Raw genomic sequence first — 16,735 nt, forward strand, 5'->3', positions numbered from 1 at the left:
TTTAACAAGGTCTTGACACGGTAGGACTGCCATTCGTCTGTGTGGGCTAATGAATTGCCGAGCGTGTTTACCAAACAAATACGCACTTTCCTCAATTAGCGCCGAGGCTGACGCACAAAGGAAAATAAACTTTCGGGGCTCAGGTTGGGATGGGACGGGCAGCGCTACACGTATGTCAAAGTTCACGCCAAAGAGGGGAACGCGAGGGGAGGTGGGGGCTGTCTCCACAGCAACGGGGGCCTCGTGTTTAGCAGTTGCGTATGACCTCGCACGTCTCCCTACTTGCTTCCAGATGGTTTCATCAGAGAAGTCCTGAGAATAAGGTGAAACACTCTGGCAGTCTGTTCAGATGTGGCATCAACGTTAAACATTCAATTCCCTCTAAAGCGCACCTTCCAACCTTTTAACAGAAAACCTTCCCTCTATTTATTTTGAGAAAGAATTCCTCAGGTCGGTATCAAGTATTTTTTTCTGACAGCTGGGGGGGGGGGGAATGTGCAGATGCTGCCGAAATCTGTACAGTCAAACTGACACACTTCAAAACCCGGGCAGCTCTTTAATAATGTTGATGAATTATCAGAAACAGAGGTGGTGTACAGCTATTTCAGTTACCTATTACCGCTCAGAGGAACACAATGGGTTTCTCTCGCCACTGGAAGCTTGTAACTGTATCGCCAACATGAGGTAATTACCATTGGGAGTCTTTTATTGTTTCAGATCAGTGAGTTTCAAATCCAGATCCCCTTATTTCCACTTGGAGGGTAAAAGAAACTCTAGACACGATCCCCGCGGATCCCCAGGATGACGCTAATCGGCTCGGCGAAGTGCGGCGGGCAGGGCGGAAATGAGGAACATTCGAGTGGAATTTACAAACACTTACTGTAAATTCATTTAACAGCACTGGTGCCCATTTCTCCACTTCTGGATTCGATATAAGACATGTTAATGGTAAATCAGAAACTGGCTGCACTAATTATTCCCCTTAGTGTTGGTTCTCCAAGCCAACATATTCACGGTCCTTCGACATGAACGCCTCCTCGACTGGGATAGAAAGTTTGTTTTGTTTTTTCACAGCTTGAGATCCCAACAAAGTCCAGAGGAGAACAGGGCTATGACTATACTGGTCTGTATGATATTTCTAGAGTCATGCTATGGATTTGTTCCATTCTAATGCTTTCCACCACTTTGAATAAAAGTATAAACCTGTATAAACCTGTTTAAATTATCGTGCATTTTTAGGTGCAAGAATCACATCATTTTTATTTTATGTCAGCGCTGAGAGATAGAAACATTAACTGCGCACGTATTAAACCATAGTTAGTCAAGTAACACTATACCGCGAACCCCGTCTATAATTTATGCAACTCTATACAGCAGACTTCCTTCACACCTCGGGGAATCAGATTACATTAAAAAATTGGTTTGCTCCCTGGGTAACTATATAAAACATATGCCATTAATCCCAGATTACTATACTTCATACTGGAAAAACATGAATAGTCATTTGATATCATACCAAACTAATATTGAGGTCATTTGCTAATTCCTTTTTGCTTTTAAAACTAAGTGCCAACATGAAAACTCAAGTGGGTACTTTACAGTGTTCACAAACACAGCCCTGCCACGCTGAAAGTCACATTGTGAAAAACAGCGTTTCCCTGCCAAATCACTGTTTGTGCACTGCTGTTCATTTGCTTATTATCGAGAGTTTCCAGAAATATGAGGGGAAGTACACAACGGCGGACACAGAGAGAGTAGCGTGTGCAAAGCAGGGACCTATTATGCCACAGAAAGGATGATTAAGCTCTATACATTTGTTGGAAAGGCCAGGCGAGAGGAAGTATGGCTTTTCACGTGCGCACGAAAGGTATTCCAGCTGCGCTCACCGTCGGTTCGGAGCATAAAAAAAAGCAGAGCGGTGCTGAAATGCCCAAACAAAGGAGAGAAGTTTGACATTTTTATCAAAGCAGCTGTGCTCAGTCTACCCTGGGTTGTGAATCGCCAGCGCTCCAGAATTCATTTCTCTACACCGGGGTGGAGAAAGAAAGGAGAAAAAAGAAAACTAATCCAACTAAAGCCAGGTCTATTGAACAAAATCCCTGACCTGTTTCCCACCCCCCTCTCTGACATCCCAGCGCAACAAAACCGCCCTTTTGTCCGACGGCTCGGGTGACTACAACAGTAATAGTGCCCCCGCCCCCCTGCCCCCCCGCTACATACACAACTACAGCAGCCTGTCCATTCAGCAGCGCTAAATCCAGCCTGAATCTGCTGAATTTAATGAAAGCAACATTAAAAAAGGGACAGAGGGGAGGAAAAAAGAGAGAGAGAGAGAGTGGGGGGGTGGATGGTGGTGGTGATGAGAGTAAAAGAAAAGGCTGGTGGAGAGAAAAAAGGATACAGAGATGCAAGTTATTGTGAATGGGGGGGAGGGAAGTAGAAAAAAAAAGTGAAGAATCATTGGCATTTTGTGTGGCTGTGCGCCCCAAAGTTTTTAATTGTGTTTCCGAGATAGAGACGGCGAACAGTAGCTGTGATTCTTTTTTTCTTGCTTTCTTTGATTTCTTCCCTCTCTCCTCCAAAGAACTTGAATAGGGGACTGTGTGGCCGGGGGATGTGTGCAGCCAATCAAGGGGGCAGCTGAACCGTTACTGGAAAACAATGACGGAGGGATATTTGCTCTGGAGGAGCGTAAAGTTTTGGCTGGGCAGACCTCCGCTGAGAGAGAGCTGGGTCTTTTCTTTGCAATCTGCTCATCTCCTTAGATATATCTGTAAATCTCCTTTTTTTTTTTAAAGATAAACACAGTGGTAAGTATCAAACAATATTCTTTAATTTTTTCCCACTACCCAGGAGACCTGAAGTCGGGCCCATATCCCCTCCTCTCAGAGTAGGAAGCACTCCTGCCGTTTCCGCAGAGCCTAATGTCTAGCCACAACTTCAAGACCGTTACCTGCAGGCACTAACCCAGAATGTGTCCAGGTTCTTCGGCTCCCATGCCTTGGCCAGCTCTAACCCATTGACAACGACGCCGGAGCCCCCGAGTGCCATCAACACAACCTACCCTTAATCCCAGGCAGCCCACGGGGAGCGCATTCCTCTTGGCAGAGCGGAACGGCGACTGGGAAGCGCTGAGAAATTAAATTAGAGCCCAGACTTTGCCAGCTAATTCAATCAAGACAGTGTGAAAGCAATTAGACAACTGGCATCGCGATTACCCCGCACGCAGGCAGAGATTAGATCTCCATTCCCTCGCAATGTTATTCATCTGATATAATTAGCGGCCCGCGATTCGCAACGACTCCTGGTAGTGAACGGGTCGTGCCGATTGACAACCAGGAGGGTCCGTGTCACAGGATGGCGTGTACGGGGCGCAGAAGAGCCGCGTCGATCTCCGAATCACCTCACAGAGGTGGACTGAGACAACTGGAGAGCACAACAGCCACGCGGAATGACGGAGACATTCATAAAGCTCTTGTCCTCCCGTAATAAACGCTGTGCTGGTTGATAGGATCTGACCAATCAATGATACACACAAGAAATCAACAACACAAACCTACCACAGATCAATGCGTCCAAAGTATTGTGGACTTGAATAAGTGGCTCTGAAAATTGAAACAGATGGTGTTGGTTACACTATAGAAAGCGTCTTCTGGAGGTATCATAATAACGGGATATCCCTTCGGAGCGGACATGTCCTCAAGGCGGTTTATTACCCTGTCGGAGGACTGAAGCACAACGACTCACGAACAACAAGACGGGAGCGCTGGGGTTTCTGGTTCAATACCGCGGCTTGTTTTTCCCCTGGAGCGATTACCATCCCAAAGCCGCGTCCGGAGTTTTGCATATCCACTGAAGGGTAGCTCCGCAGGCAGGCACAGTCGCACCGTACGGCGCACTGGGAGTCTGGAAGATGGATTATGTTCGCTAAAAGACTGCGTGTGAACAGGAGATTAGTCCAAAAAATGTGTGTGACACCTGGGAAATTAGCCGATCGGGCGGCGGGAACAACTGGAGTGGGAAGCTTCAATCTTCCCATCAGCTGGGACAGGCGATACATATTTTAAGGCTCCCGAGATCTCAAGATACGGACTGAAGCCATTAATAAGCACCTCTTGGCGAGAAGTCGAAGGCCATTTCTATTTCATTAGGACCTCATCTGTCACTGGGAAATGCCTGACATTCACTTTGTCGCTCATCGTTAGCGTTATGTGCCAGGTTTACAGAGCCCAGCAAGGCTGAAACAAGTTGGGAAATTTAGTTTAGCCTTCAGTTTTTTTAATGGCTACCAAACACATGACTGATTGACACAAGAGCACTGCTGTGGATCAGGAAAGACACGAGAGTAAAGCATTCTGGCTCACATTTAGAAAAGCAATAGGGCTGAGAGTACTTAGCAGGCTCAAAAGTCGCTTGTTATTTTGGGAGAAGCGTTTTTGTTGCATCTTTTTAACCTTGTTGTCTTGAAATTACAAATATTCAATTTCTTTCAACTGAACATGTAGTTTGACATTGGGAAACATCACTTAAAAAACTAAAAACAAACAACAAAACTTCTCTCTCTGTTATCTCTATTTACTGCCACTCTCACACCTTTCTGAAAGCCGTTTATATTATTGGGACTGCAGCAATTCTATGCAAACTGTGAAATAAATGTGTTTCAGAAAAGTATGCTGGGAAGAGAAAACACCGAAACGATGCGTCTGTTCACAGCAGTCATTTAATTGTGCATCGGTTACACAATCACCACCTGTGAGCTTCTACTTCAAGGCTAAACCCAACAATTGTGATTTAAACAGGGAGGTAACTCAGAGCTGACCACTCCTCTGCCTCTTTATATATAATATTATTGTTACATATTCATATTATTCTTTAATAAAATCTCTGCACCATTCTTAGAATCATAGTTAATTCTGGAACACTTGGCACAGGCCTGCACATATTAATAAAACAACATGTAGGACTGACTGAAACATGTTAGGAAAAATATGTATTGTATTGTTTTGTACAATATATTGAGTTCCATAGTTTCAATTCTTCAAAGAACAGAAGCCAGAGCATGTTCCGTCTCCACACCAACAAAGAGGACATGTCTGCTATCGATCCCTTGAATTAAAGCATCAGCCGACATAATGAACGTGACATTTCAGAGAATTACAGAGTTTGAGCTCTGAAAGTCACAGCACGGTAAGTGGTTAAGTAAGTTAGCAAATTAAATGTTGAAATTAAGTCTGAAAATGAATCAGTTGAGGTATGTTCAGATTGTGAATTAAATATCTATAGGTGGTTTAATTTACAGAAGTTTGGAATGCACATTTTTCATCTACCTTTCCTTTCTTTTTTTAGAGGATGCGGAAGTCCAGAAATCATGGGGTGTTTGATCATCAGATACGTACGATTCCCCATCCAGATACTCCTGTTTACACTATAGATTATCACCAAAAAGGAAAATCCTACTCCTAAAAATAATCACATTTCATTGACTGTGGATCAAGAACAAACAATAGGAAATGCCAATCTTTTTCTATTTTTTTCTTGCAGGCGCTATCCTTTGCCCGGACTTGGGAGAATCCGGGGGCCAATCAGGTTGAAAGTCGATTGGCCTGCGAGGACCCCCCTGAGGCTGAAGCAGCAGATGGCTGGGGGTGACTCTGCCCAACGTGGCAACGAAAACACAAACATTAATCTCCATTAAAGCCGTCCTGTCAACCTGCCGGTGCTTCTGCATGTTGATGAGCCCTGTCAGGAGGAGAGGAAACCAGGCCGGGTGACTCGAGAGCCGGGAAATTCCTCATGAAAACGGTGCAGTGATCCACGGACACACTTCGGTATCGAGCCACCGCTCTCGTGTGACCAAAACAGGGTTGAGGTGTCTTTCTAAAACAGACAAGTGACATTGACTGAAGGGCAAGCCAAAATCTGTGTATTTGTCCATTCGAGGTAGTTATGATGGTATAGACCTGTAAATACCAGAATCAAATGTATAGTACAATTAATATATCACTGTTTAAATCAAAAGTGTCATTGCCATCAGCTTTTGTTGATTTCCCATTCCAAAAAGCCTATGTTTTCATGGTTTAAAGCACTGTAACAAACAGATGCACAATAGGGATGACTCCAAATGGTTTTCCCAGGATTCATGTCTCTGTGTTGGAACTACAGAATCAACCTTCAGGCTGTCTGAGTTCATTTGAACTTCCGTGGCCCCTAAATGACCCAAAGCTTTGAGGATTGAAGCCTTTCAATACTAGAGGCGTTGACTAAGGCCGATACCTTTTTCCTGAGCAATAAGGCCGGAAGTGCAACATATCACCAAAACCCAGACGCTAAACCTCACTGGGAGCATGAGATTGATTCTGTGTTTACAATTAAGCATCACAAACCTTTAGGACTCCAGGGGTTTGTAGTGTCAAGAAATATGGTTTGTAACTTCTGAAGGTTTCCACCATTTCTGCCTGAACTCCACTGATGTCTGAGATCAGTGTGTTTGCAGGAAATATAGGTTTAAACTCACCCATAAAGTTTCAGAATAGAATTTCCGGCCATCTAAAGAACTTAACACTTAACGACCCACTTAATGAGCAAGAAAAGTGTGCAACCAGCACAAGCACCATTGAAGGTGCTCTATTGAACACTTCAGCCTTCAAAGCCTGTGTTTTCAGGGTAGGTAGAATCCTTTATTTTATTTTGCTGACTGCCGTTGAAATATAATTGTTGACAGTGCCGGTTAATAAACGATTCATCTCTGTGAATAATCAGTGCAGAGAGCCTGCGGCAAAACTACCCTGGCTTCTTTTGAGCAAGAGAAAACGTATAATAGGAGTGATACATTTTCATCCTTTCTTCATCAAATGTGCACTGTCCTGTAAATGACAGTTGTTTTGCCTCAGTAATTAGGAATGTACTGCTTAAAAACGATGAAAAATGTGCGTAACGGCCAAACTTGATGGCACAATCCCAAATTAAATGAATATTGCACTTAAAACGTTGGGAACAAACAAATATTTCCTGTGTTTTCTCACACTATCCATTTCAAATGAAGTAAGGTTTTCTCTTCTAAAGAAACAGGCATTTGGGGAGCATTCACATGACAGCAGTGCATAAAATCCAAGGCCGCTAATTGCAAAAATGCAATAAGGGACATTTCATTGTGGAATACAGTCTGTACATAACATACATAAAGATGCAGTGATTGCTTGCCCAGTCCAGATTGTATACATAATATATATGTTCTCAGAAATACATACTGTTTGAGTTGCTGCTTCACTTGACTAAATGTTTAGCGTTTTCAACATCTGCAAACTAATGTATCCCACCCTGTACATCAAGCAGCCAATTGAAACACACAAACATTACTGTCAGGTACAGTCGCTGCTGGGATTGATGCAATTGGAACTACAAACTAAACAGATTTCGTTTAACATTTTCCAGCACGGAGAAGTGGACTGGAACTGCTGGCCACTGTGCCCGCTGGGGTTCATTACATCATTTTCATTGTGCAGCCCTACAAAAGTGTATCCATAGACAAAACACGTTGGCTATAATCTGAGGTCAGGGTCCAGAGTGAGGAAACACTGCATTATACTCATGTATACTCTTCTCTTGTCTCCCTAAACTTCCAGATGAAAGAATCTGGTATGCAGAGAGACTCCTAAAGCAGACGACCTTGTTACATCTGTGCAAAAACAACTGGTGCATATTGTGAGAATGATATATTTTCTTGAACGAAACCACCATGAGATTGAAGAAAAGTTTGAAATGAGATTCACATTGATTCCTCTTTCTGCTAACTGCAATTTATAGTAGTAGAGACCCATGTGTCCAGACTGTCTCAAGGGTCCTGCAGCTCGGAGTCTGATGACAGTGTCGCTCACAACAGCTGCCTAAGGCATCCTCCCAGTGACGGGCAGGCGGCACGAAGGGACTTGATAACACCCACCCAAGCAGAGAGCAGGGTAGAGAGGGGAGACGGGTCAACGGTTTGACAACAGCCGGTGTCAGATCCAGGCCTCCGCGCCGGTGTATCATCCCCCACAGGCTCCTCCCACGGGGGACGGAGAACGTCTCTGGGTATCACATTCACGAGCCCGGCACTGCATTACCCTCCCATCCCTGGTGTAAATTTATGAGAGATTAAATCAATTCTAACCAGAGGGATTTAATGGGACCTTTGGGATTTTAGGATTAAATCCTCCCCCCCCCCCTTTAAAAGCGTAGAGTGAAAGAAGAATGGTTGAATGAAGACGACAAACAAGAAGTAAAAAAACAGGGATGCGACAGCTGTTGCCATCTCCTATCAAACACGAGGGAAGTGGTAGAAATGTGTGTAGTTTGCAAAGATCACAGGCGGTGACTTGTGCGATGGTCGGTCTCCTCATTACGCACGGATTCCAGCAGACCCTTTCGCTCGCCAGGCTGACATCTGACCCCAACTAGCGAGCACTTTGACTTTATTAAACCCGATTAAGTCCAGCTTTACCTCAGATGTGACTGGAAAACGCCCATCCCCTCCTCTGCCTCTCCGCCTCGCTTCGTTATTAATTTATAGCTCTCCCCGCAGGTACACTACACTTATCCGAATGTTGTTTTATGATTTATCATTTTGGCAGCCTTCTTCCTCTTTGCCTTTTCATGGTGCTGATAGATCCGAGTGTTTTAGTGTGAGGTTTATGTAATTCGACACAGGACTTGGTCTAAAACAAACCAAATCTATCATTTATGGGGGAGCGGGATATTACATAAATTTCGCTCTCAGATGTATTAATTCTTAAGGAATGTCCTCTTATCTTTGATTTGTGGTCTTTGCTTTCAAGAACAGCTTGGTACCTGTGAGTTTATAACACGGTTTTAGTCATACACTTAAGATAAGACGCTGTAAAAACTATCAAAAAGATTTATGAGTGAAAAAGTCAAATGGATAATGACTAAGTAGGGCTCAGATGGTGTGAAATCCATCCACTATGTTAGTAACGTTTAATCCCTTGACAGGTAAGACACACACTCCTTTACAATCCCAATAATTTATTTTACCAGATAAAAGCAAACCTTTCCCCACCCTAGAGTATTCGTCAAGATGGCGAGCTAATACATTAAAGTTAGAATACTATTTTATGTTATGGTGCTTATTATATTTTCCTGAACGCCAATAAAAGAAGATGTGAATTTCAAACCCAGTCTGAATCCACCGCGAGGCTCGTATTGATGCACTCAGATGTTTGTGATTGCTTGATTTATTCCACTTTTAATAACACTGTCTTACGGGTGGCATAAATTTGCCTTCCAATCTGTTTCAGGGCGGGGCCTCGCATATCTTTGAAGTCAATAAATATCTAAAGTAATTAGGCTTTAATTATTTGATTAATTCATTAAAAATAGAACCTTTAGCTATACCCCCCCCACCCCAGCAAACATCTACCATCCTTCCCTGTGCCCTTAACCCAGTTACACCAACGCAATACTGCCGGTTCCTTCCATAATTTGTCCTAATCGATGCAAATTGAATTGTGCAGCCTGTTAAAACCGGGCCCCGGGGGTCAGGGAAATTAAGTACTCTGCTTGTATTAAGAGGGTTTCGGCAGCGCAGGGCAAGAGGGATGAGCTAGGCTCTGTCACCATGGAAACAGAGCTGGGGGTCTCGGGAGCTGAAGACCGAACCCTTCCTTCCCCCTTTCTTTTCTTTCCAGGCCTACTCTGGTGTCTCGTGTGTATGTGCATGCATGTATCTATAATTCTGCATACATGTGCTGCAGCGTTTGAACGGAAACTCAGAGTTTATTCACATCATAACGATACTGTGGTAAAGATATTAAAAACACTGCATCTCAGAAAGGTCTCAGGTTGAGGGTGGTTGGATGCCGACAAACTATGTGAGCCCTTGAGTATTATGATGCTCCTCACAGATGAATGTTTTTCAGAGACCAAGTCCTGATCAGACCAGCCAGGAGGTTTCCCACAGTTTATTGGGTTTGCACAGTATATACAAACACTGTTGTGTAAGACTAACCAGCCAGACACTGCAGTCCGATCATAACCGCGACAGTTAAGAACGAGATTTTTAATTGGGTCAGTGATTGCGTTTCTATTGATTGCGTTTCTAGACTGCCAATCATTCTCGTGTTTGAAAATGTATTTATGGAGGCTACGCTGTGTTATGGGACTTAATCTGAGAACATTTGCATAATCAAAAAAGCAGAAAACGAATGTTAAACAGGTGTGAATGTGAACGTGGCTATGCATATTTGTGTCAAAGTATCAATATAGTTAATAAAGCACATATACTGTAAAGCCATATCTGTGACGTCAGCTTCAGAAAATTCTTGCAGCTGAAGTATCCGTGTCCCGGCTGCTCATATATATACAGCAGGCATATCATTCAATCTACATACATATAATTAATGGCAAATCACATGGAAGGCAATGTTTTATGCATTGTAAGAGGTGGAACACACCACTCTCATATCCTGTCTCCGGGATATTAAAATATAAATATAACTTTGAACATGAGGTCTGAACATTAATACAGATGGGGAAAAAAAATGGAACAGGTTAAGTCCTGTGGAAAAAGCTGCATGCTGACTCTGTAATCAGATTCAAACGCCGGCGATGTTCGAGCCCAAATGCCCACAGCTGTTTTACAAGGACGCCTCGAAAAATGACAAGTATTTATAAGTGTCTGGAGATCTCTCTTGTAGTTCTTCACATTCGGAGACCCTCTGTACTCCCCCATTAAGCACAGGTAGTGGCAACCCCTCAGGAGCAGACAATAAAGTGTCAGGCTCCAGACACACACCTGTTTGAAACTCCAGATTGTGGAGCGGTGCCAGCTCGGCCGACACAAGACCGACCAGCATCAGCGTCAACCCCGGCACCCCCAGAATCCGTCTACACGAGCTGGTCCGGGGTGTTCATAAAAATAATTCACATTATATCACTGCCTGGCAATGCAGGTAAATGAAAACATACATTTCCCTGCCAGAAATGCATTACATGTGGAGCGTGTGTCTGGAAATAGTAAATAACTGTTTCCAGCTATGACCACAACGAGACTTGATCTACATCTTATGTTTAAGGAACTCAAATCAAGGTGGTCCATAAGATATTGTCAGGGGGAAGGATTGTCTAAAGATTGCGTGGGAGGAGAGAGAATTTTCTTCAGTGTCCATTAGCTTTCCTGGTAAGAATTCGGAGGTCTTGATTTACACATGCTCTGAAAAGAGTTCGGTTGTCTCTGCTGAGCTCTCAGTGGACGTCAGTTCACAGAAAAGGAGGAAATAAGACAGCAGACGTTGACCGGACTTGGTAGTCTCGCTGGTGAGCAACTTTCAGGTCAGGACTGAGGAGTGTCCACCAAAGAGACTGGAGCCAAGACCTCACAGAGATCCATGGAAAGCTGTCAGTTTGAGCTTTGTGTTTTCCCTTATTATTACAGCTGGAGTTCGAAGAGGAAACTTGGAGAGCCCTCATCCAACTCATTTCGGAATTTATCAATCCGGTTATAAAAAAAAAACAATTGCAAACATACAGTTTTGTGCTTGTGTTTTGTCCATGGTGATCGGATGGTTGGCGGCGAATAAAGAAAACACACATTAGCGACATCATAAAAGCAGGCCCCTTCATTCAGTTTTCCTTCAAAGAAAAAGACAGTTCTGTCCAAGAAATGCATCTCATACGTTGGCAAACAGACCTTCCTCTCAGATGCTTTCCCGAATCCTGAAGACTATCTCCCAATCTGTAAGTGACACGCACTCCATTCAGTTGTCCTGGCAGATTTGAGAAATGGTCGGTGTGACTGATAGATTGACTGATGCAGAGTCTCCTTACATTTAACCTGATCTTTTAAGTCAACTGCGCACTCCCATAAAGCAAATTAATGCCAAACTGACACGCTGACCTGCTGGGTTAAGACGGATAGGGGGAAGCATGTGACAAGTCCTGTGATGGACGACGGGGCTTGGGTGAACGGCCGCGGCTGCAGTCTCAGATTCCCCTGGGCTTTGGAAATCTGCGAGTGAGGGTGCCAGGGGAGCCCGACGTGCCAGACGGAAAAACTTGGCATGCTCTGCCTCCCCCCGAAACAGCGGGCCTTTGCCAGAGACCTCAGAGACGGCCAGGGCAGAGCGTAGTCAGGGCAACGCGCAGAACGGGCCTCTGCAAGATGATCTGGAGTCGCCCGTGAGGAACCCAAATGTCAGTCAACAAGCGGGAGGGAACGCATCACCAAAACAAACAAACACAAAGCGCTCGGCTCTCTCATTACTGCGAGGCCGGGGCTGCCCTACTGTTGTGCAGTCTGTTCGGAAGGACAAAGGTTTGCCAAACGGGGGAGATTCGTGAAGGTCTCTCCCTGTGGTCATCCCTTCCTTTCTCTATAGGCCACGACATATTTTGGTTATTAAAATCCGTCTCCACTAATGCAAGAGGTCACTAAATCCATGTGCCCATATCACACAATTCCCAAAGATTTTATCTCCCTCCCGGCTGCTTGGGACAGGAGACGGGAGATTAGTCTTCAGTTCCCGGAGACTCCGGGATAATCTGCGTCGTGACAGAGACAGTTGTGCACAGAGACAGAAATCCTTTAAAGAGTGTGAGAAAGCAAGAAGAGGCACGAGGGTAGGCAGATGAAAGTCCAATGTGGAAATGTGAGGGGCAGCTATCCAAGACACACGCTTCATGAATTTCAGATAATGGAGGGAACTGGAATGAAATAAAACACACCAAGAGTTGTAAACAAAAGGTTTCTTTCTTGTCGGGGCCCTTTCTTCAGTGCAAGGATTTCACCAGTGTTTAAAAATCTGAATTAAAACCAAAGCATCTCATTTGTTAGCAAAATGTGTTATTTTGTAAAACCACTCAGTTTTATTTCGATACTTTGAAAATGCTGAATAAACCGTCCACTGGAGGAAGTCCAAATTCTAAATCTGGATAAAATAAATACATCTGTTTTTAGACATTACTTAATCGGTTTATTGATCAGTATGCTCACATAGTTGTTTATTGAAAGTATGCAATAAACGTGGCAGTTATTTTTATGTGTTATATATTTTATAAGTGATTTTAGTGTTAATTTGTATAGTGTTTGATTGGTTCTGCATTAAAGGTCTCACAGTTTTTGTACTGTGTATAGGAAAAAAAAAAACATAATACTTAATACATAATACATAATACTCGAAAAATACCAAAATATTATGTTAAATTTGCTGTCTGGTCCTTCATGAGCTTGTAGGCAAGATATTGAATCCAATGTCTTCCCATCCTTGATAAAATAAAGTATACATTTTCCCAGTCCCTAGAAAGAACAGCTCCGTGGGACTTAAAGCACTGGGGATGTCATCCTATTTCAATCCGAAGAAACAAATTATACATTTAGAGACCAACCGGGTTAAATGAACCACGACCCTTCTGCAGTTCAAATACCTGCTTATCATCAGAACCTGCAGATTATGTCAAGTAGAGCTCAATTAGGCAACCGCTTTAGCCTTGTACAGGACAGAGTCTCTTTCAAGGGGCAGCTGATATGAACTGTACCGGGGCGCTGACAGACGGGCGAGAGGCCACAATGGCTGGATTGTAACCAAGCGGTGAAGATGAGTGCGAGAGGAGCAGAGAAGAAGGGAGCAGTTTGGTGGCGGGGGGATGTCCATATAGAAGTGGTGCACATCAGCCAGCTACATCGGATGCATTTGTACCTCAGATGTGAAAATGTTTACATTTTTTTCCACGCACGCCAAGACAATGTCTGTTCCCTCCTCGCACAAACGACCTTTGTCAAGATCACACATCCTCAGCTGTGTACTTCTGGATCGACGTCGTGGAGAAGCTCTGGTCTTTCCTCACTAGTAGGTCTGAGACATTTTCAAAGAACGAGAATTCGCGGCATGTGGACGATAAACACACACACGTGAGCAATGGCACACCGTGGGGGTGTGCGCTTGTAATTAGATTACCATATTTCCTGGGTGGCTCCAATAATTATACTAATAAAACGGGGCAATTAAAGAAGATTGTAAGAAGATGTAATGATTTTGCGTGGGGTGAAAACTCCCCTCGCGAGACTTCAAATGTTTGTATGAAATACAATGACGATGAAAACAGCTTCTTACCAATACTAGGTTATGATCTGTACTGTAAAGACGGTGAAGCAATGAAAGCTCTCCTGTTAACCCATCAAGTACCGGACAACCAATTCATGATTTGTGAATTCCACAGGCAGTAGGTAGAGATGGTTGATTGACTGACCACTAGTCCTGTCCTAGGATCCCTCACAGACTCCAAAAGCCCCATCAAAGCTACGAAGCACATTTAAATAAGCGGAGCAACAGCAATTCCCCAGTGTGTCTTACTTACAACCCGGGTTCCTCTCAAACAGGATGCAAGCAGAGTTTTTTGACATTTAGCTGTCAAGTGAAAGCAGTATCATTGTCCCTCGGCTTCAAACTGCTCATGCGTGTTGTAGCGTCTGGATGCTGGCTACACTCTGCACACTGGTTTGAGCTCAGCTCCATTTTTCTGTCAGATATTTTAGAATCGACTCCGACCGTCTAAGCATTGTTGAAACTGCATATTTTGTTTTGCACGCTTTTGGGGGTGCGTTTTATTGTATGTAAATGTTTGACTGAACTTTGCTGTCTGTGATATGACTCTCTGGGGGTGATTTAGCGAGCCGCTGTCTTTGTTTGTCTTGTGGCAGGCAGTCGGACGCATTTATTCATTTAGAGCACTGTAAATCGTAATGGGATGTCAGCTCCATCTGGTATACGGTATCTGATATTAGCCATCGCCTTTTAAGTCAAGCGTAGACATTTCCGATGGCTGGATCAAAACAAATACCAAGGTCAAGCCGTATGCGAGCCACACGCCTCCTCTCCTCATAGACGATTAAGTCTGCTTTTAAAGTCATGAAGAAATAAACTTAGCTAAACAATTTGAAGGCCAGAAAAGGGAACAACAAATGTTAATAATGGATCTACACCAATCCCTATTTAAAGGTAGATGGCAAACTATACAAAGCCCTGAATGTTTTTATGAGGAAAATAAGACAGATCCAGATGATAGCAGCACACTGCAAACCCTGTACAGGAGTCTGCCTGTCAGTACAGAGACAATGAAGGCGGACTGGGGAAAACAATAGAGGTGTCTCGGCACACAAATAGGAGAAGAAGAAACCAGAGACTTATGTACTGTGTCAGTAATGTCTTAATGAAAGGTAATTACCTACATATCAACATTGATTTTCACACTTAGGTAATCCTAGAGGAATGTCCCTCTCTGTGCTGGTAATACATTGTGTAATCCTCTTCAGAGTGGATGTGTGTGTGTGTGTGTCTGTGTGTTTAGTATACGTGTGAATGGCGAAACAGGTTAATGTTGGCAGAAAGAATGTCTGGAATCACCGTATCAAAGAATCGATATGGGAGTTCCAGCATTTGGAAACAAAGTTGCCATACATTATGGGGCTGTCAAAGAATTTGTGAGTCTGTCTCAGATGTCAACGTAAAACATAGTTCTGTCTCTGCTGAGCCTGTGGTTAGGTTTCAGAGTCTGGCAGCGGACAGAACGAGCGTGCTGCCCAAAAAGACAAAACCTCAAGTTGGAATCTATTGTGCAATGCCACAATCGGCGCAACAATCAGGGCTCTTCGTTGATAAAGACTTGGAAGATTTTAATTAAACGTTGAGAAAAGACCTGCTAATTTAAAAAAATAATAGATTTATCAAGGCAAACCACCTTTCGCAAGATCACCCAAAGGCATCCCCGGCACACTGTTCTTGGAGAGTGAAGGGAGGCTGTAGGTCGTACGAAGACTTTGGAAGTTTATCAGAGAATACAAAGCAATTCTATCCAACCGCTTTTATCTGCTGTATCTTGTCAATAATGCTAATCATCAGCCGTGAGTCACCCCAGCATCCTTCCTATCTACATTAATCAAAGCATGCCATCCCCCCCGACAGCGGCACAATGGGGATGGTTGTGTTATCTCTGTGGACACTGGGGCGTCACTTTGGTGTACAGGATCACCTTACAAACGCCCGAAAACTCAAAAGCAGGCCTTCTCTCTCGCTGAGGGAGAGAGATCAAGATTGTGACGAGACGGAGAAGCTTAAAGCCGCCGCCGCAGCCGCTGCCGCCGGGAGACGCATGCAAACGTTTACCGACCGCAAACGATCGCAATGAAATTTCCAGCTCGGTCCTGAAATGAAATTATCTGGGTTTCCCCAGGGTAAAATCCATAGCTTTACATACTGAACAAACCTACAATGCTCTCTACAGCGGGGGGTTTCTTAAAAATATTAACTTAACCTAAAAAGAATTTCAGCCCAAAGCGGTGGATTGGTGGTGGGGGCATTTCTATCTCTCTCTTTTTTTGGGAACTGTAAGAAAATTGAAATGCCACCAGTAACCTCAAACTGTTGCATATAATCTAAGAATCATGGCTTTCTCCGTGTAAGAGGATAAGAATTTAAGTTGGTGCCAAAGCATAACATCATGTAGTCTAAAGAAAAAAAGTAAAATAGTACCAGTTGTGGGTGGAGAGATCCGTCAAAGAAATTCTCCATGCCAGACTTTAAATTTGAACCGTCTTTTTTGACTTGACTAAGTGTTCAGTTCTTTGATATATATTTGTATAGCTTCAAAAACTTAATTTAAAATAAAAGGTATAGACATTTACTACGTCCTCGAGTTTCTTTGTCTCGATGGCAGAGAGCTCGGGTGTGCTAAAACATTGCCCCACAAT

The 16,735-nt window shown here is 43.6% G+C and overlaps 1 protein-coding gene across 6 annotated transcripts in view; it reads right to left on the reverse strand.

Annotated features, from left to right (window-relative positions):
- The window catches only part of LOC136714040 (ephrin type-B receptor 2), a 160,286-nt gene that overhangs the window by 51,190 nt on the left and 92,361 nt on the right, over nucleotides 1-16,735 (reverse strand). The gene's annotated exons all lie outside the window — the stretch shown is intronic.

Source organism: Amia ocellicauda, chromosome 18, assembly GCF_036373705.1.
Source record: "Amia ocellicauda isolate fAmiCal2 chromosome 18, fAmiCal2.hap1, whole genome shotgun sequence".
Classification (NCBI taxonomy): domain Eukaryota; kingdom Metazoa; phylum Chordata; class Actinopteri; order Amiiformes; family Amiidae; genus Amia; species Amia ocellicauda.